The sequence below is a fragment of the Misgurnus anguillicaudatus genome, chromosome 21 (assembly GCF_027580225.2).
Source record: "Misgurnus anguillicaudatus chromosome 21, ASM2758022v2, whole genome shotgun sequence".
In the NCBI taxonomy this organism is placed as follows: Eukaryota; Metazoa; Chordata; class Actinopteri; order Cypriniformes; family Cobitidae; genus Misgurnus; species Misgurnus anguillicaudatus.
The window spans coordinates 36,111,846-36,134,805 of NC_073357.2; the positions used below are offsets into that span (position 1 = coordinate 36,111,846).

The 22,960-nt window shown below is 38.0% G+C and overlaps 1 long non-coding RNA gene across 4 annotated transcripts in view; it reads left to right on the forward strand.

The window, feature by feature from the left end:
* The first annotated feature begins 11,327 nt into the window (after nt 1–11,327).
* The window catches only part of LOC129444675 (uncharacterized), a 188,125-nt gene continuing 176,492 nt past the window's right edge, over nt 11,328–22,960 (forward strand). For 2 of the 4 annotated variants that reach the window (XR_012359971.1, XR_008644560.2), the window contains exons 1-2: nt 13,394–13,621; nt 14,423–14,510. This is a non-coding gene — a long non-coding RNA (uncharacterized lncRNA). Of the gene's footprint in view, nt 11,428–13,393; nt 13,622–14,408; nt 14,511–22,960 lie in introns of those variants that run through there. The other 2 variants (XR_008644563.2, XR_012359970.1) reach the window with 2 other exon arrangements.

Below are 22,960 nucleotides of genomic sequence, written 5' to 3' on the forward strand. Positions count from 1 at the left end.
AAGCACATTTTTTATAAGTAATTTATAGTTAGTCTGTAATTTTTATTAGATTTATTTGCTAATAAACAGATGTTATATGTGGAGCCCCCATCTAGAAGTGGGTTGCTAACTGTGAGGGGTCAGTCCTGTTGAATGTGCTTAGCACCGTATCTCAGTTTTTCATTAGCACTTAACCTCTGACACATTTCAGAGAGGGGGATCAACCCTTTACACTCATTCTGATTCAGATTTATTCTTTATTGACCTCAGAAGAGGAATTTTTTTCCACAGACTACCCAGGCTGTAATACACAGAATAACCAATGCAGGTGATACAAGACCAATCAATTTAAATTTACATACAAAATCAATCAATTTACATAATGCACACTTCCTGGTACACTCCCTGATTTCTGTAAATTTAAGACACAGTCAACCTTTGCTCTATATTTTATACCTCAGATGCCCACAACATTTCTCCTAATACAGCGGGGAAAATAAGTATTTGACACTTCAACATTTTTATCAGTAAGGGGATTTCTAAGTGGGCTATTGGCACAAAATTTTCACCAGATGTAGCCATCAAGCCAAATATTGAATTCATACAAAGAAAGCAGAACATTTAAGTATACAAGTTGAGTCATAATAAATAGAGTGAAATGACACACGGAATAAGTATTGAACACATGAAGAGAACAAGGTGCAAAATGGCATAGAAAGCCAGGAGATCACCTGAAAACTGTCAGTATTGAGAGAGAAACCCTGCCCCCTATCAGTACTAATTGATATCAGCTGCTTCGGATGGCCTATAAAGGCTTCTCATTACCCAGGAGGCACACAGGAAAGACTTCATGATGGGTAAAAGCAAAAAACTCTCTCAAGATCTTCGTAATCTTGTCATTGAATGGGGAATGGTTATTGGCGCATTTCCAGAATGCTAAATGTTCCTGTGAGCACCGTGGGGGCCATTAACCAGAAATGGAAAGAGCATCACTTCACCATAAACCAGCCACGATCAGGTGCTCCACATAAGATTCCTGTCCGAGGAGTCCAAAGAATAATCAGGAGAGTTCTCCAAGAGCCAAGAACCACTCGGGCAGAACTTCAGGAAGACCTTGCATCAGCAGGTACTGTTGTTTCAAAAAAACTACAAGTAATGCACTGAACCGGCATGCACGCTCACCACGCAAGACTCCATTGCTGAACAAAAAGCATGTTGAGGCCCGGTTAAAGTTTGCGAAAGAGCATTTGGAGAAGCCTGTGGATTATTGGGAGACTATCGTATGGTCAGATGAAAGCAAAATTGAACTTTTTGGCAGTCATTCTACAAACCATGTTTGGAGAAGAAATGGCACTGCCCACCACCCCAAGAACACCATACCAACAGTTAAGTTTGGGGGTGGAAGCATCATGGTTTGGGGCTGCTTTTCAGCAAGGGGTACTGGCAGACTTCATATTATTGAATGGAGGAGGATGAATTGAGAAATGAACCGGGACATTCTGGATGAAAATCTGCCGCCATCTACCAGAAAGTTGAAAATGAAAAGAGGGTGGACATTTCAGCAAGACAATGATCCCTAACACAAGGTCAAGGAAACAATGAAGTGGTCAGTCAATCACCTGACCTAAATCCCATAGGAAACCTATGGAGAGAACTGAAGATTAAAGTTCATAAAAGAGGCCCAAGGAACCTTCAAGATTTAAAGACCATTTGTGTGGAGGAATAGGCCAGACTCACTCCTGAGCAATGCAGACGACTGGTCTCTCTATACCAGAGGTGTCTAGAAGCTGTAATCACCAACAAAGGCTTTTCTACAAAGTATTAAATAAAGTGTGTCCAATACTTATTCCCTGTGTCATTTCACTTTATTTATTATGACTCAACTTGTATACTTAAATGTTCTGCTTTCTTTGTATGAATTCAATATTTGGCTTGATGGCTACATCTGGTGGAAATTTTGTGTCGATAGCCCACTTAGAAATCCCGTTTCTGATAAAAATGCTGATGTGTCAAATACTTAATGACCCTGGTGTATGTATACATTGACATACATTCTCAGAAAAAAGGTTTAAGAAGGTACAGAAGTTGTCATTGGGATGGTAAAATTAAGATAAAATTACACTTTTGTACCTGAATGTTGCATATTGGTGGTACCTCAAAGGTACACATTAGTACCTTTCACACATACAGTCTTTACTGGTAATTTACTGGTAAATTGCAGTTAACAGGTCATGTGTGAACAGAACCTTTCCGGTAAATCAGTGCTGCCAATTTACCAGAAAGAGAGGTTGTAAGATTACCAGTAATTTACCGGCAAGCACTATCTGTGAACACAAAAATATAGAATACCGGCATTTAGAATGGACGACGTCAGACTGCGCTGACAGCTTCAGGCCAATCATAACGTTTTAATACAGATGATGCGTTTAGCCCCACACTGTTTACAGACGTGTCCACACACACGCTGCTTGAAAGTCGAGCACACCTGAAGTTTACATCCACATTTCTTCACCAAAGTTGTTTAAAACAGCTTACCATCTACTTGCTGAATTTCCGACGTCCTCAGCACGCCCTCTGTGAAGCCTAATATGCAAACAGTACTGTTGTTTAAGACGCATTTTTCGGTTTGACGTCGCCTAATGCAATGTTGTTTGGTCATGAGCAACTTCGCGACTGTCAGAGTTTACCACAGACGTGAAGACAACAAAATACGGGCCGTGGTTATGAACGACGTGGATTGTTTACAAATGGAACACTGAGCTCGCTGCGCACCACAGGTAACTTCCGCTTTCTCACAGATTTTACTGGTATTTTGATACTGATGTGTGAATGATGTCTTACTGGTAAAAAGATGGAACGTCACTGCGTGTGTGAACAACACATTTTTGTATTTACTGGTAAATTCATTCTGGTAAATTTATGGTAATTTACTGGAATTACTGTGTGAAAGAGGCTATTGATACAGTCCCAGTGACAACTCTTGTACCTTTTTTTCTGATAGTGCCTCTTAAACACTTTTGCTCATATTATGAGGGGCATACCATCTCATTGCTTAAAACAATATATATATATATATATATATATATATATATTGATTTTGAGAAAAACTGCAAACTATTGTGCAGTAAAACAAAATTATTGTGGTATGTTAAAATATCTTTTAAAATAGAAGTGGACATTTTAAGGTATTCTTTCTTATAAGGTTACAGATCTATTTCATACTCCCTGTCAACTCTATGAGATTAATTAAAACAATTATTATACCATTAAAGGGGACATATCATGAAAATCAGACTTTTTCCATGTTTAAGTGCTATAATTGGGTCCCCAGTGCTTCTTTCAACCTAGAGAATGTAAAAAGGTCAACCCAGTAACTTAGTTTCGGTAAACCATTCTCTGCAAACATGTGAAAAAATAGCTAATTGAAATGTTGAACCCTTATCTGCACTATCCAACCACGTCACTGCCATTTAAGGCAGACATCAGCTCATTTACATTTTAAAGGACACACCCAAAATGGCAGATATTTGCTCACACCAACATGTACAAAGTTAACCTGGCTAACACCAGGCCAGTCTCATAGAGAATGAGACGTGGTCTGGGAACCATAAGCTAATTTTCTCGTATTTGAGGCGTGGTTTACGAAAGCCCAGAGCCGTTTATTGAGCGCTACGAATGTCTATAAAATTTGTCTGTACGTAGCTCATAGCAAATCGTTTCAATTATACCAGATGACGTATGTAGAGCGACATCAATTCAAAGTAAACAACTTTTAATGGTTCGTGTGCACACAGCTGAAAGCTATGCAACTAAACCGGTAGCTGTATATTGATAATGAAAAGCAACACAACTTAGTGGCACTGTGACAACCACAGTACAGGCATATTGACAATATGATATTAATAAATACCACTTACCATTTATAAGTTAATTGTACTTCGTCGACGACGATGCCTAGCAGGTTGGTCCTATAAAACTTTGTGGTTATCACGTCTTGCCATATACAAACATCGTTCTTGGATATGAAAGTGTTTAATGCCAAAAGTTGCTCTTTTTTAAATAAACTTGCGTTCAAAACTACTTAGAACACTGTCCCTAACGAAAATTAACGATGGTTTTACTACAGTTAAAACCAAAAAACCATGGTTACTGTAGTAAAATCATAGTAACTACAAAATAACCATGGTTTTGACAATCATGGTTTTCAAAAACCATAGTTAAACCATAGTTAGTGTAGTAAAACCATGGTTTTGCTGATAGTAATCAATACACCAAAAAAACACGGTTACTACACTTTTACCACAATAAAACCATGGTTAATTTTCGTAGTGGGTAGGCTGCATTGAAAAGTTACATCATGTCTGTTGCCGTGCTATAACAAATAACAAAAGTGCTTCGGTGTGTTGCATAGACGTTGTCATCGTCTTTCGTCATGGAGCAAAAAAGGGACATAGTTTCCATGCTAGACTTGCAGCGTGAATAAGTGTGCATGCAAGGCAGCATGGGGAAACCTGTTGCAATTTTAACATTTTATAATAAATTATCTATGGAGTATTTGGTTTTTTGGTAACATTTATTCAGAATGATTTATAAACTGTTTTTCCTATAGACCCCTTCACGGTTCACGTCACAAGCTATTCCCACTGCGCATGTCGGGGTCAGAAAAGTCATTACAGCAGATTGAGTTGCGTATTATTCGGTATCGTCAAAAATGCCTAATTACATCGTGGGCTGTGAAAATCGCACCAGGTCTTTCGTTAAGTTTTCGCGATTCAAGCAGAATCTCAAAAAAACAAAACAACAACATCTGCGTCTGCAAGCAATTAACGTGCAGACTGGGACAATGCAAATATCAAAGAGGCTTGTGTTTGTAGTGCTCACTTCATTTGAGGTAAGTCATCGTTTTTTAGCCCTGTTAGATTAAATTATAAAGCCTAAATGGTATTAACAGTTCGACCCCGTGCTGCGCGCGCACCCGATAGTCATTCAATGTTTACAAACCTTGAAGGGGTCTATAGCCTCTAGTTTTGTCAGATGCATGAGAATCAACTTTTCTAAAGAGTTGCTGATGGTAGGACTTTATGATGGATGGGTGTGTGATTCATTTATCTATGTTGTAACTGTTTGTCTTTTTATATAGACGTGATCAGCTTCTTACTGGAAGAAGGTTGTAAATCTTTTCAGGTTTGAGGCAGAAGTCTTCGGATGTGTGCCGTGATGCTGGTTCAGAGTGTTCTGTACAGAGAGTTGTGATGAGCTAAAGTGACTGGCTGATACTCAGAGAGGATTTTCACTGTGCTCACCGAGTGCTGGAGAGGTTAAAGGTCACACTGACACTGATATGAACTACAGTGGAGAAGACAAACAAAGAGCAAACACGCACAAACTCAACACCTATTCCTTCACTGTTCTCTTTTATGATTCCATGGCAGTCCTTTGTAACGACATTTTTACAGAGGTTTTGTTATCAGTTAAAGTTTTATTGAATAATGAAAATTCAATGGAATCCACTGTGAGCGTTTGTGTGTCGTTCTCAGCATGTGTCTGTGACATGTTGTGTATGCGAGGGCCTAATTTCAGAGGGAAACATAAATGCAGTTAAATCCTTAGCGCTGCTCTGCCGTCCTGCCTCGTAGCCATGATGAATAATTCAGAGAGAGATCCTCTCCAGTGGAGGAGAGGGACAGTTACACACATTCCTGCTGGCAGAAAATCCATACGCTCTGACATCTTGCTTCAAACCGCAATTAATACAGGCTGAAGCCGGATCTGTTTGAGCCGGTAATTGTTTTTAAGGTGAAGTGTTAAATGTGTAATTGTGGTTGAAGGTTAATTTCTGGCAAAGTACTAAGAAAAATGGAATGCTGGGAAATGGATGAATGTGGGGTGATATAAAAAATCAAGGTGAGTCTTTTTTGGGACAAAGATCGAGGTTTGTGATGTTTTAGCTACCAAGCACACACCAGCTCAGATTTTTAGTAAGGTAGTAGCTGATAATGGACTGCTTTCACACATACTGCTTTGATATTTTGGATGTTGGTAAACTGCAGTGCATGTGAAAAATGCAATGGTCATTAAAGGCAAAAATAGAAATAAATGCTAAAAAATGTGTAAAAAAAGTCTCATATAGTCTCACATGAGAAATTTTTTAGGAAAAGGAAGCATTGTCTCTATGTTGATGCCCTGTGCCCTTCAGAAATCATATGTGCTGCACTATACTGTCATGCCAGCACATTAGCAAGCTGATCACCAAACTCTCACACAAACAAACACACACTGCTACCTCTACACACTAAAACCCAACACTGTCCCACTCTCTCACCTTTTAACCTCTGATAAATAAGAAGTGTCATAATAAAAATCATAATATTTAACCATGCAAGCTGTATCTCTTTTAGCCATTAATACAGCAGGCCAATGAGAATCTGTACAATTACAACACACTTATTTTTTGGAAACATCACGAATGATCCCTGTTAGGATTTGACCAGGGGATAGGAGGCAAAAGTGACACAGAAGCCGCTTGGATTCAGGAGAAGGATGATTTTATTAATGACACACGTGGTAACAATCCCCAACACACGGTGTAAACGTAGAAAATTAATCAAAAAGAAAATAAACTATACAAAATATACACTATATACAAAGCATTTACACACTAGTTCAGCTGAATCAACTGATGTGAACTGCATCAATCGTCAATAAACTTTGTACACAGCAAAAAACACAACTCCTACAACAACCCACACTAACTGACTGTGTGGGAGCCATTTTATATTCTTAACTCCGCCCCTGGACCAAACCATTTTGAAATTGGTGGGGGTTTCTCCTCTAACTATAAAAACATATATAGGCAACAAAATATACATTAATGAAAATACATAAGTACAAACACAAAATTCCACACACATATCAAACATTCATTAAGCCTTTAAACAGAAAAACAGAACACTTTTATACAGGCATGAACTGGTGACCCATATGATGTCACAACCAAAATGGCTGCTCAGCATGGGAAGTGTATAAAAGTCCCAGGTTGTATATTGCACAGGTTTGGTTCTGGAAATGGAAACTGGTGAGTGTTTGTAATCGTTGTATGCATGTTTATTGCCCAATAAATGATCGTAGATAGGCATGTGGTTATTTCAATGTTTTATGGCAGATGAAATGTAGTTTTGTTTGGAAAGTAACAAAAACAGTGATAAACAACATAAAACATTAACATTAAACAAAGATGCACAATGCTACACCACTACCAAGATCCGTGTATACATTAAATGCCGGCATTCGAATCGTGCTTTGTGTTAATGGTGGCTGTGAAATAATAATAGCTGTGTATGAGGCTAGTCACAGCCCTGCTGAAAAAACCAGCATCAAACCAGCATGGGTATTATGCTGGTTTAGCTGGTGGTCACCAGCATACATCACCAAAACACAACATATGCTGGTCTTGCTGGTATGACCAGCATGGGATGCTGGTGCTAATGCTGGTTTGGTGCTGGTTTAGCTGGTGCTAATGCTGGTTTGGTGCTGGTTTAGCTGGTGCTAATACTGGTGCTGATGCTGGTTTAGCTGGTGTTCACTAGCAAACCAGCACCAAAACACAACATATGCTGGTCTTGCTGGTGTGCTGTTTTTTCAGCAGGGAGTGCCTCAACCTCATACTACACAGTGACAATCCCACCACAATCTTATTTAGGTATACTGTGCCTGATAGCATGAAAATAGCAGTGATGACTTTGTTAGAATAAAAAGTTAGATTCATTTGTTTTGTGAAAGGCTATTTTGCATAATAGCTAATGTACATTCATACAGAAGTAATATTTTCTTTTTGTAAAATCAAATTCAAAATGACACAGAAAAACTACATAGATGATACCCTGTTTTTTCTTTGTTTTGCGATGGATATAAACTGTAAGTGCACTGACTTTTGATTAAACTTTATTAATACAATTATATGATTTTGCAAGGAAAAATAAAACATTTCAAATCATTAAAAAGTATCTGTAGTCTTACATATACAGTGTTGGGGGTAACACATTACAAGTAACGTGCATATAATAATATTACTTTTCTGAAGTAACAAGTAAAGTAAAGCATTTCTTTTTAAATGTACCCATTAATATTTAAGTTACTTTTAAAAAAAGTAATGCAATTCACTTTTTTAGTTCAATTAATTTGATTAAAAAAATTATGTACTGAATTAAACTAAACGTAGTCACATTATGCACTCAAATAGTTTGAGTCAGAAACTGAGATGGCAGGCCAGAGCTCAACATTTTTGTGATGAAATATGCAGTTTCTGAATGCTAAACTTTTCAGTCATAAAAAACACTTGCAATGCCTGAAAGAGATCAAGCCTCAGGCAAGAAAAAGTAACGCAAAAGTAACTAAAAAGTAAGGTAAGCATTACTTTCCATGAAAAGTAAGGCAATTGGGAGTAACTTAATATTGTAATGCATTACTTTTAAAAGTAACATTCATATACACTCACCTAAAGGATTATTAGGAACACCTTTTTAATTTCTCATTAATGCAATGGTGTAATGGTGTGGGGGATGTTTTCTTTGCACACTTCAGGCCCCTTGGTGCCAATTGAGCATTGTTTAAATGCCACAGCCTACCTGAGCATTGTTTTTGACCATGTCCATCCCTTTATGACCACCATGTACCCTTCCTCTGATGGCTACTTCCAGCAGGATAATGACCATGTCACAAAGCTCAAATCATTTTAAATTGGTTTTTTGAACATGACAATGAGTTCACTGTACTAAAATGGCCCATACAGTCACCTGATCTCAACCTAATAAAGCATCTTTGGGATGTGGTGGAACGGGAGCTTTGTGCCCTGGATGTGCATCCCACAAATCTCCATCAACTGCAAGATGCTATCCTATCAATATGGGCCAACATTTCTAAAGAATCCTTCCAGCATTTTGTTGAATAAATGCCACGTAGAATTAAGGCAGTTCTGAAGGCGAAAGGGGGTCAAACACAGTATGGTGTTCCTAATAATCCTTTAGGTGAGTGTAGAGACTTTTGCTTAGCCACATACCTCTTGTAAAGTTTCAGAAAATACCTTTCTAACTGTTGTCCAATGATTTGGGGTGACAAAAATAGTGCTGTCAGTTTCATGTGAAGGATGAGAGGGTCAAGTAAGCCCTGCTAAGCTGTGGGGCTCTAGGTTTGTTTGAGTCTGGATGGACTTGGGCTTAATGAGGTGTTTGGAAGTCCTGGGTCATACATGCACACACAGAGATATTTACAGGCATGTATTCACAAATACACCATAAAACTCAGCCACACTTACGTATGAACAGACATACTCAATATACTTTGACCCACACCTATACACACTGACACTGAAACTCCTGTCCTAAACACATATTCCCAAATAAAGTTAGTCCATGTCCTTAATTTTCAGACCCTCTCTGAGTGCCTAGTTGTCTCCTGTTGGCTTCTAAATGAGTGACAGAATTAGCAGTAAGATTTAGTTTTCTCTTTCACATTCCTCCCTTAACACACTATGGCTAATGATATGTCACCATTCTGAGTCGAACACATACACTTTCACATGCACGTACACAGAGAAACACACATGCAGATATGTGCATGTTCAATGTGTGTGAGGTTGCCCTCATTTCCTCTCTGCTATGGGAAGATCAGTTTACTTTCTGAATGGTTTATGTCAGCTTGAGCACTTGATGTATAATGAATTTTCACTTGTGTGTGTTTTCTTTTAAAAATATTTTATGGCTGTTTAATATTGAGCATTCAGAGTTCGTCTTTATGACAGAATGAAAGCGGTACAGCAATGATCAAACACTCGCTCTTGTTCCAGGTCAGAGTAGAGATTAGTCTGTGGTGGAGCGACTCCTGAGAGAGAACGAAAGAAAGAAATAGAGAGACAGAGATAAAGAGAGAGATCAGAACTACTGTCAGGCTGAGGGACTTGCATAAACAGTCTTGCCTTTTTTGTTTTTGTCACTAATTGTTCACAAAAACTTTATGCTTTCTAAATGTGGAATGACTCGCCTTTGAAGTCTGAAAGTGTCTCTAAAACAGTAAGACTAAATGTTCTTACTGTCATTAACTTCTTGATCATTTCACGAAAACGTTACACAATAGCAATATATATTCTTTCAAAAACTAGCTTTACATATGTAACTACATTGGTCCTACATTTGGTAGAGTATATAAGGTCGGGTGTTCAAATCTTAGAGAGCATATATAATGCATGCACTGTATAGTTTGAATGTACTATAAGGATAAAAGTGTCATGCATACATGTAAATATGAATCCTGTTGGCAAGCAAATTTTGCATTCAGTGTGGTTTTACCTTATTCAAGACGTCATGCAGAGGGTTTGTCTGAGAATTTGATAAACCGCACTACTCGGTGTCCTCTCTGAAAAGTGTCAAAACAGGAGAAACTTTTCTACTTTTCGGCTTTGTGTGACCAACCCAATTTTCTTGGCCGGGAAGTGCTGCTCACTTTTCCTGTTGGATTTCCATGGAGCTTTGATCTGCATGTGAGCTTCTGTTCTGATGTTCCAGTTCTGGGTGTGATATATAGACCTGTCGATCTACCGCTCAGGCTAAGACAAGCCCACTCCAGGGTTCCTATTTCAGTGTGCTTCCCTGAGCTGTACGACTTGATTCTTTTCCTCATACCCCCGGTGAGAAGCTCAGAGTGCAGGGCTATAAAAGTGACAACATCGGTACAACAGCTGTCTGCTTCACACCTGTAATAGGTGAGATAAAGAGTAGCGTAATAGTGTCAACGCAGTCGCCCACAGGATTCTCACACACACACACACACACACACACACACACACACACTCACTGAATTTTTACCCTTTACTGGACTTTCTGAGAAGCTTGTGGGTGAGATACGTCAGAGGTATGAATGTGATTGTCATCATGTGTTGAGTTAATCTCTGAAACTTCTTGTGTGGGTGTTTCACATTAACATTGTGACAGTCTCGGCTCGGGCTGACAGACACACTAAAATTACTTTACATGCACAGAGAAAAAAATCAACATGATAAACTACAAAATATGTGCAGAACAAGATTTTATTGATGTGCAAATATTCTACTTTAATGCTGAATTAAATTTTAAATGATATTTTGTTATCTATAAGCTTGAAATAAAATTTACTTTTACTTTGTAAATTGGCCATTATGGTGAATTAATTTAATAGTGTTGTATTGATATATTTATAATAAAAGGAAGATGTTTTAGAAGTGGAAAGGTTACAATTGAAAAATGGAAAAATTCTTAAGATGTGGGATTAATTTATGCTATGTTGTCTTTGAATAAATATAAAGATGTTGATGCTAATTCACAGGTAATTGCCCCTTATAGGCCTGATGCTTGGATCCTGAAAGTGTTGGAGGAGCCTAAGCCCAAGATCATGGCAAGTGCTAATCTTCTTATACTTAAGGTATCAGGTTCCCCTTTGATGTTTCAAAACATGTTGACTCCTATCTCGCCCAAAAAGGCAATCCAGGCACAGCCTCGAGGCAGATGGTTTCTTTCTTGCTTTACAAAAAAGTGTTTTTGCTTTACCTTTGCTAATGTAGCACAAAATACAAAAAAAAAAAACACCTGTTATTATCACAAATGTCATGTGCTGGGTCAGTTATTGTGTCATAGGAAAACTGAATTGAATTACATTTGGTATTGATGTTAAAACATTTCTCTTGACAGTTGATCTTCGTTTGGCTTTTACATGACTGAACATCATTGTAATAGTGACACCATGTGTTCTCAGGGATGGGCAAAAATCTTAACTAGCTCAACTGCAATTCATGAGATGGAATTTGAATTTGTTACACTTGAAAACAATTGCACTTGCCAGGAAGTGAAAGTTAATGAATTGGAGTTAGATCAATATTTGGGTATTAAACACCATATCTGGCCCCAACCATAAGTCAATACTGAAGTGATGTCAATTTATACAATAATATGAGAGAAACTATAATTACTCTCAATGATATACAATAATATGAGGAAAATACATAATTTTAAATTGAACAACAAACAAGCTTTTGGATGCTAGATTAAAAAAAGTTTATCTTACAAATACTACATCTAATGCAACTCGTATGCAATAAAAGAAAATCAAACATTGCGCAAATGTTACTACAGCAAGCAGGGGCGTCATGCACCAATATTTTGGATGACGTATTTTTGTAGGCCAACTCGAAGTAAGTTATAGAACACTGGTTCCCTCACAACAAAGGCCATTAATTTTTCCCATAGAGTTTTGGATTATCGCAAAAATAAGCTCTGTGTTGAAAAAAAGTTTATTACACACTTTTTGTCCAACAAGATAATCTTCACAGATTCACAGACATCAACATCATCACCACCGAGCTTCAGAAACCTCCTTCAATAAACGCATTTAAAAACAAGTTTCCTGATAAGTGGATGAATCTTGGGAATTGTTTCCATGTTGCATTGTTTTAAGATATTCATGCATTTAAAGTCGATGACAACGTCTCATGTTGCAACTTGTTAGCAATCACCCTTTTAAAGACACGTTAAAGCTTAATCACGAGTGGGGGGGTATTACTGGTATGTTGTATGTAGTAGAATAAAACATGAAAATATCTTGGGCTGATGCTAACCCAATATCTTATTTAAAGAGTTTAACCAAAACCCTATTGACTTTGGGAAGATGGAACTGGAAGTGCTAATGCTAACTTTCTTTCAGGCTTCCCTGCACTATGTTTCCATTCTGTTTAATGCTGCTCAATTGTGCCATGCATTTGCACAACTGCATTATGTTATAAAATTTATGTTATTTTAAAGCAATAACATAAACTACGAAAATGACCAAAACAGCAGTCATCGCAAAAACAATAATGCTGTAATCTACACATTTAATTTACTATTTAGATTTAATTTTAAAAACATGTAACATAATAAAAAAAACAATCAAAACCCCTAGCAAATTTCTCTGAAAAGTGACGAAGAGGCAGAACAGAATTTATAATATTATTAATTTATACAGATTAAAAGACAATAATTACATTAAAAATCTATTTTTTTTTTTAATTTATTTGTAGGTTGCATGACGCCTCTGAAACAGCACCAAGCCCGTTTCTTAATCCGAAGGCTGCAGCCTCCGAAGGTCGCAATTCTAGGCTGCATACATCATCAAGACGATCTTATTTTCAGAACGGAAAGTTGAATATTTTTCTTGGTTAATCCTAAATTGTTGTAATATGTTTATGACTTGCGAATGTGATGCTCAAACCCAGGCTTGATGTATGCACCCGGCATATGTGACCTCTGCAGGCTGCAGCCTTTAGATTGAGTAACACACAATTAACAGTCCTGCAAATATCGCAGGCAAATATCGCAGGCTCTGTGCAAACAGCTCTGCGTATGACGTCATTGTACCGCGAGGCAAAAACCGAAGCAGCGAGTCGGTGATGCCATGCGGGGATCCGTCAGGTCTCTCTCCTTCTCACCTCAGAAGAACTGCATGAACCAGCGCAGATCTTACCCGCTGTTTGATGCGTAATACTACCGATTAAAATAATTGAAGGATTCGGCAGTTTTTAATCATTATTTGTAGTGACAAAATGGTCTAAGGGCGTGGATTTGCTTTACCCTGGACCTCGCAGGTACGAGTACGACCACGCGACAAATGTTTCTGTTGTCATATAGTACCGTGCCAGCCTTTTTATAATATAAAGTCGGTTAATATCATTAAATTAAAACTGTCATAGGGAAAAAACGAAAAACACAAGTTCTTGAATATAGTTTAAGCAATTAAGTCTGCAAGCCAATAGTGCAGTCACAAAAGCTGACTTGGAGAAAACAACGCAGTGGTTTTGGTTTCCCGGACAGAGATTTTTTTTTGGACAGAGATTAGCTTAAGCCAGGACTAGGCCTTAGTTTAAAAAGGAAATATAACTAGTTTTATCAAACATGCCTTACTAAAAACATTACTTGTGTGTGCATATTGAGGCAAAACAAAGGGCACTGATGTATTTTAAGAAGTCAGTGCAAGTTGTTTTCAGTTTGGACAGCTCTTACATTTATTTTATTCTAAAACTAGTCTAATCCCTGTCCGGGAAACCGCCCATAAGAGTGTAATTGCAATTTAATTTAGTAATTAACCCAACACATTTGAATTTTGTGATTATGTAGTATATTGTAAGTTCTTTTATGGCCTGTAAAATACACACATATTATTAAATGTAATTTCATGTTTTGAATGCAAATTTCTATAGATATCATTTGAAACATGACTAAAAAAAAACCTTAAAAACTAAACGCATGTTATACTTATTTCAGTGTAATTAAATTTTATTTATAGGCCTATCTCTTGTCATTCAAAATTCTATGCACATAAGTTTGTACAGTATGTATAACTTCTGCATCCTGTTTTCTACCTTAATTAAAGAGAATTTTATTTTTAGTTCTGAATACTGCACAACCCTGGCTGTGACCTGAGAGAAGAGTAATGGTCAGCAGATGCTCCAGAGGCTATCGCCCACGGGTAAACGGGTAAGATTACCAATCAATCAATTTAAAAATTATAGTGTCATAGCTTTCTCCACAAGCTATCAAAAAAGGTCCAAGTGTCAGGTGTGAGTGGTAAGGGTGGGGAGGAATCTTGGGTGTTCAGTTAAGAGGCTGGGGAACCAGTTCTGATAAGTGACAAGCTCATGTTCTTTAAATCCCTCTTGAATATAAACACGCTCAGCACAGAATGCGAGTCTGCTTCCTGTATGTTTACTAGGTGGCTGACAAGTACACCTAAGTCCTCGCTCTTTCTTTCTCTTACTTTAACACGCTAGTCATATGTTCCACAGAACACAAAGACAAATGTGTACTGGTTGGCCCGGAGGGATTCCTTTAAAAAGCATCTTTTGAAAACATGCTTTATGTGTGAGGTTATGTCTTAATTGTTTGGATCTGTAAAAGGCTACAGACAGGTGTGGACTTAGTAAGGACATGTTTTATCAGTTTGTCTCGCTCTGCATTAAAGGCATTGTGTGGAAAAATATTCAAAGATTTAAGAAACCTAGAAAGAATTTGAACCGTTTTCGTCTTGCCTAGGGACATAAATGTTTCTCTGCTGTCTAAACAGCATGTTGTCAACACAAAGCACATAGCAAGTATATTACGTGAATATGTTTTGAAGTAATGTTGCATGTCTAGATTGACTTGGCGATGTAATTCTTAAGATTTGTGTAAAAATGTTTATGGTGTCAGCATTCAGTGTCAAAGGTCATGTCTTCCCAATCACATGCGCAGGTGTCCACTCTACATTTTAACCCATAAATAGTGATTTGTATTAGCAATAAAACTGATCAATACAGCATCAGTGTTAGTCCTGAGCCATAGTAATATTGCATTAATGGAAATTAATACAAACTAACAAAGGAACAACCCTGAAGTGAGTCCTTTCAAATCTTAATGTTTTTTTCCATTAGTATAGTACCATCTAGAGTTTTCATTTTTTTATTGCTATTAAAAAATGTTGGCAAATATTTATTTATATTCTTTAAATTAATGAGTCACTTAATCTTGTTATTTTACACTTTGTTGGCAGTTTCTCTCTGAGGGTTTAGAATAATCCAAGACTAGACCTTAGGCTACGTTCACACAGCAGGCGAAAGTGGCCCAAATCTGACTTTTTTGCCCAAATGTGACCCATATCTGATTTTCTCATGACAATCTGAGTTGATTTTTTCAATTCAGACCCATGACACTTTTTATATGTGGTCCTAAATTGGATACATATCTGATGTATTGCAATGCGAGTTCAGTCTGAATGGCCATGTTGCATCCGACTTTTACGAACAGCATCCATGTTTATTTCTGCCAAAACAGTACGCTGCTTTTGACTTCATGTCATCTTCTGCACATGCCAGCTACTTTAGGGCTGCACATGAGACTGATGGCAGTCACATTCAAATAATATTGTGAGGAACAGCGCAAAAAAATCAGATTTGTGCAAAAAAAAATCTGAACTGAACATTAAGACCTGCAGTGTAAACTAAGCCCTAGTTATATTGCGAAATTTAAGTAGTTTTACAAGCAAACTTTACAAAAAACATTGCAGGTATGCATCTTGAGACAAAACACCAGCAATGATATATGTTAAGATATGTAAATTCAAGGTGTTTTTAAATTAAGGCAACTCAAACATGTTTTTTAGTCTGGGACTATTAAGCCCTGTCCCTTTAATGCTGCATTTACACCAACTGCGTTTCAGGCATCAAAATCGTGTCTACCGTATTGAATGCATTCGTGCATCTAGAGCGAAGTAGACGTATGGAAAAAGCAAGCATGTAGGAGTGGCAAGTGCTATGCGGTTGTCTGTTTGCAGGATGGCTGATGTTGATTGTGCATTTATCGAGAGAGTTACCGGTTTGTATTCAGTCACCTTACTCAGGACTACTTTTTTTCACTAGGAGCACAGTGGCCCCCAACAGAAAATTTTAGGGGCGCAACCAGAAAACTTAGGGGCACATTCTGTAAATCAACATGCTATCCAAATATTCACATTTCTACTTATTTCCACTGTATTACTAATAAATACTTTAATGATAGATGCAGAAAGTACAATGTGCTGTTTTCCAATTCAGTGTCAAATCACAAAAAAAGGTAAAATTTACTGGTCGCACATGTGCAACTGGATGTAAAATTCAGTGGCACAATCTCAAATTTTGGTGGCAAAATGCCCCCCTTTGGTGGCAGTCTGGAGCCCTGTTACTATAGGGGGAAAATAAACGGCGTGGGTCGATAAACGTCACGTGACTCAAAAGTGAAATGTATTTACAACCACGTTGCCCAATGTCCTCACTGACACTCTTCCAAGCGAGGTCCTTTTTATTCCTGTCTCTATAGAAATAAGAACTTGTGTCGTATAGCTCTGGGTGACTGCTCACGGACAATATCAAGCCTTCATGCTGAATGAGGGATGAAAATCCGCCAAAGTTAAAATTTTTCAACTCTGGCATCAGCTGCAAATTCGCGTCAAACGCAAAATGCACAAGAAGCACCATCCGCGCGTACCGTGCCATGCGCTCAATTCGCCCCATTGCGGAATTGCGTCTACCGCGCTGCACCAAATGCCTCATCCGCGCCGCGAGACCTCCAGACGCGCGTTAACGCGTCTTCACATTGACTTATCATTGAAATCACTCGTGCTTGACACCTTTACCATGGCTGGTGTAAACGCAGCATAAGTCTTAAATATAGCATTTCACTTTGGAATGTTAGTAGTACTACAGTAGTGTTGTGTTCACACCCAGAAAATTTCCTTGCAATAGCAGTTTCGACTGCTGTTGTCTTGTTAGGGGCCTACTGGACAGACATTTAACATAGACAGGAAGAACAGTCTAAAGTGACAAACTACTATTTTGGTTCAGTTTTATATGCGTTATGCATGAGGCGGTCAGTAAACGGACTGTGTCGTTGAATTGTCTGAGTCTGAGATTAGGGGCCTACCATCTCTGCGTTGTTTTCCCCTAGGTCACGGCACGACTGGCAGAGTACGTCTTAAAAACCAGAAGCTTTGAGCACATTAACATAGCATTAGCTTGGTAATGACAGAATTACCAAGCTGAGTCACCATGTAGCTACATGATGCTGCTTCGGTGCAGAGAGCTAAAGCACTAGATTATCTTCAGAGAAAACAAATAGCTCTGAAGAGCAGCTGCCATTATGGAGAGAAAGAAAAAGTAGGGTAGAAGAACAGGATAGGAGAGTAATGCCCTGCAGAACAAACTTAAATGCTATAATGTAAACCATCAGAAAAGCCCAGTAATGGTTTGAGACAAGACTGAGTGCTTCAGGTTTGATGCTATCTTTAACTTTGTGAATAGCAGTGGGGGAAATTCGTGATGTATAAAAGAAAGCTCTGTGTGTGAGGTTTTACAGTCTAACTGCGGTCTGTGCGATATTGCGTTATGTTTCTCTATTTATATTGCTATCTTGCTTCTATGTGCACTGTGCTTTTTAGTGTGTTTTTGCATGCGTGTCTGTGCCTCTGTGTGTTTTGAGTGATCTTGCTGAGAGCCCTGTGCTGTTGTGGTGTGTGTGTAAACTCTGTGGTCTGGTCTGTTTTCTTACTCCGGTTTCAGAGCGCAGCCTGAAAATGTTCATATTTTTAATGGCAGCTAAGAGAGAACCATAAATTCACAGCGTGCGTTGGTATTTTTATCCACTTTACATAATGAAAGTTCCAGAGTATGTGTGTGTGAGGGAGAACTAGATGGAGAGAATGAGCTTTTGGATAGTGTGAAAGGGTGAATGTCACAAGGAAAACAAAACGAACTCTCGTAGCTTTTTAAAGGCTGTTACAGTATGAATGTGGCACTTAAATGAAACCTAATCAAGGCTTCGGCCTGAATTCCCTCCACCAAAAAAAAGAGACTTCAACTTCCAACCGCACATTACATGCCTTCTGACAACTCTTATTGTGTAGTGCTCTCTTGAAAACGATTGAGGTAAACCATATCTGCACCTTCACAAATCACTGGAGCCAGTCTGTCCAGACACTTCACTAGTGCCACCTGTTGTCACACTGTAACACACACCTGTTGTGCAGATAACACACCTGAAGCAGATACCTGAGAGTCTGGAGAGTCAGGGCAGCAGACCTGTATGACCACATGGTGGTGAGCAAGTTCAAGGATTCTTTCACACATGAGTTATATACAGTACACTAGCTATTGCGGATACACACTCTAAAAAACGTGCAGCATTTTTGTCAATAAACATATATTTTTTATGTTACTTTAACTTAAAAAAATGAGTTAAACATTTTTAACTTGATTTTAGAATTTATGTCAACTTTTTTTAAGCCAACATTTAAAATATTAGGTTGAATTGACTTGCAAAACCAAGTTGTTTTAATTTCATGCTGCAAATTTACACTGCAGTAGAGGAGAGCTTTAAGGGGATCCCGCTTGCCTCTGCAAAACTAAGCTTTGAGTACTTTAGTAACTGATACTAAAAAATTCACCTTTTATCTCCATACTTTAGTGCAAAATAAAAAGTAACCACGACATTATGTGTCTCAGCTAATGTGACTATCGATTCATACATCCATCCAATCTATATCTATACCGTTTTTCAATATTTTACTATGTTCTTACGTTAACTTAGACGAATTAATACATACCTATCTTTTTTCAATGCGTGCACTTTTAATCTTTGTACAGCACCTTGTGAATGTGTTAGCATTTAGCCTAGCCCCATTCATTCCTATGGCTCCAAACAGGGATAAATTTAGAAGCCACCAAACACATCCATGTTTTCACCAATTTAAAAACTGTTACATGAGTAGTTACACGAGTAAGTATGGTGACACAAAATAAAACTTTTGTTTGGAGCTATAGGAATGAATGGGGCTAGGCTAAATGCCAACAGATTCAAGAAGCGCTGTACAAAGATTAAAAAGTGCACGCATTGAAAAAAGATAGGTATGTATTACTATTAATTAATCTAGTTGAGGTCAGAACATAGTAAAATATTGAAAAAACAGTTGTGTTTTACTTTAATGTTTATGGTCGTAGACAATGGAAAAATTAGGGCTGGACAATAATATTTTTTTTCAATAATGGTGATATGGTTTTTAAACACATTTCTGATATTTTGATATACATTATGGTGTCTTGTCTTAAGACGCATGTTAAATGTGGGTCAAGGCACTTCTACCTTCCAAAGTGGGCTCCTGTGGCGTCTTTCGTAGCTAAGCAGCCATGAGTCGCGCTCTCTGGGACTGTGAGGAAAACAGAATGCCTGACCGAATTTGAATCGCTCATCTGTACCTTGCGTCAAATCATATCATTGTCACCATGCAATCAATTAATCTGGTTTGGACTTTGGAGTGTTTGCCCAGAGAAGAGCTGTCACTCAGAAGTAAGAGAAGGAGGTACTGGGTTAGTTCACATCAAGTCACAGGTTCCAATGGTAACACCATATAGGGAGGGAGAACAGGATATAATGCAACACAAACTGAATTACGGATGAGAAAAATCAGGTTAAAAATCAGGGGAAAGATGAGAAATATGCAAAAGTTAAAAGTATATGCAGCTATGACACTCATCTTGATATGAGTATTTTATATTTCTACCAGAAAGACTCGAAGATAGGTTAAGAATTGATATGAGTTTATTTAACAGTAGTTAGCAACCAAGGCTGGAATATAACAGTATAGTTCTTTGGCGTAGGCCCCGACCATAGTTCAAATCCGAGGGTCACGGATTCTTGCGGTTCCTGTCTGAAGATGAAGACAGGCCAGAATCTAATCCCCCTCGAGTATGGACGGAACCGACCTGGTGATGGTGGTAGGGAGGGTGGGTTGTAAATGCTGGCATCAGTATCTGCGAACGCAAAGACAAGTGAGTACGAGGCTTATATACAATAAGAATCAGGAGTGATTGATTGCGCCTTGTGAAATGAATGACGTAACATTCAAGTTTCCTGGTAGAACTTACGCTACGCTACGCTAAGCTAACATTTCTACCAGAAAGACTCGAAGATAGGTTAAGAATTGATATGAGTTTATTTAACAGTAGTTAGCAACCAAGGCTGGAATATAACACAGTATAGTTCTTTGGCGTAGGCCCCGACCATAGTTCAAATCCGGGGGTCACGGATTCTTGCGGTTCCTGTCTGAAGATGAAGACAGGCCAGAATCTAATCCCCAAAAATTGATCACGATGATCGGTACCCACCAGTGTTTCTTAGAGGTTCCTGAAACAGAGATAAGACAAATTGTTATCTACTGACATTGACGGATGCCGTAAGAGGCCAAGGGATTGCTGCTTAGGCCGTAGAAGGCAGCAATATGCCAGAGAGAGATAGGCTGGAGAGATAGGCTGAGAGATAGCCCGCGTAGGCTTTAGAAGGCAACAATATGCCTAGTGGGAAGAGCCGCGTAGGCTTTAGAAGGCAACAATATGCCAGACAGAGATAGGCCGCGTAGGCCATAGAAAGCAACGATATGCCTAGTGAGAAAAGGCCGCGTAGGCCTTTGGAAGGCAACGATATGCCAGAGAAATAGCCGCGTAGGCCATAGAAGGCAACGATATGCCATATATATAATATGCTAGTATCAATATATCATTACGTAGCTTGCTATGCAATAACAAATAAAGCTTTAATATCCATTTCTCTGTCCAACTATCTTATGTAACATTATAGCCTACTGCTAATCAAAAGTTTTAGGGTCCCTTAGGCTATTTATGAATATTTTTATACATATTACTATAAAAGCAAATTGATCAAAACTATGGATCTATGAAAGTTAATACTGTGACTGAAGAAATTACTTTGAGACCCCTGCATTACAGCATTTATCACTAACTGACTTTCAGGTTCACCTTATTAATATTAAAGGAATAGTCAATTTTCTTAAAAGAAAAATCCAGATGATTTACTCACCACCATGTCATCCAGAATGTTGATGTCTTTCTTTGTTCAGTCCAGAAGAAATTATGTTTTTTGAGGAAAACATTGCAGGATTTTTCTCATTTTAATGGACTTTAATGGACACCAACACTTAACACTAAACTCAACACTTAACAGTTTTTTTCAACAGAGTTTCAAAGGACTATAAACAATCCCAAACGAGGCATAAGGGTCTTATCCAGCGAAACGATTGTAATTTTTGACAATAAAAATAACAAATATACACTGTTAAACCACAACTTTTCGTCTAGGTCCGGTCCAGCGCGACCTAACGTAAATGCGTAGTGACGCAGGGAGGTCACGTGTTACATATATAAAACGCACATTTGCGGACCATTGTAAACAATAAACTGACACAAAGACATTAATTGGTATCATTCCACATACAACAACGTAGGAACGGTTCTCTTTTAACACACTTGTAAACACTGGGGCGGAGTTTCTTGTTCGTCCTCTGTGACCTCTTGACGTCATGACGTATTGCGTGAGGTCACGCTGACGCTTTCAGGACGGGATCTAGACAAGAAGTTGTGGTTTAAAAGTGTATATTTGTTATTTTTCTTGTCAAAAATGACAATCGTTTCGCTAAATAAGACCCTTATGCCTCGTTTGGGATCGTTTAGAGTCCTTTGAAACTCCGTTGAAAAAAACTGTTAAGTGTTGAGTTAAATGTTAAGTGGTGGTGTCCATTAAGTCCATTACAATGAGAAAAATCCTGCAATGTTTTCCTCAAAAAACATAATTTCTTCTGGACTGAACAAAGAAAGACATCAACATTTTGGATGACATGGTGGTGAGTAAATTATCTGGATTTTTCTTTTAAGAAAATGGAATATTCCTTTAAAGGTGTGCCTTAAAGGCTTATGTTAATTTGACAGTGAGTTTACATTTAATTTTGTATGAAGGCTGAATACAAATGAAGGATGAATATCAATTTATTTGTTTATATTATATTGTTTTGTAGTTGGAGGCTTAAATTAATTTGTCCAGAAGTTTGTAGGTACAGACATTTGTTGTGGGCATTCTTTGCAGTTTATCCAAAGGCTTTTTTAACAATCATACCGTTATCGGATTTACACCATATTGACCGAAAATTAGAAGTATACCAGCAATAGGAATTTTGGCCATATCGTCCAGCCATATGTAAAATATAAACATATTTCAAGTAGTAGTTTTGAAGTAACACATAATGTGAAGTGTTGGAATGAGGAAAACCCCCCATTATCTCACTGTAGATGGTTTCATTGGATGCATGCACGTTGCCACATTTACGTACCTGGCCTGAAGTTAACTAAGTGGCTAAACTGGAACAATTCCTTGTTGGAAATGAAACTGTTTTCCTAAAGACCAGAGACGACGAGCATGGATGTGCAAGGTGAAGTCTACCAGAAGTTACGTTTTGGACACAAAAGCCATCTGCTTATGTTGTTGCTGCTGAAATCGTCAATACCTTTTATAACTTTGTGAATTATAATTTTTTAAACCAATTTAATAGTGGTAGCAAAATGTTTCAAACAATTGCA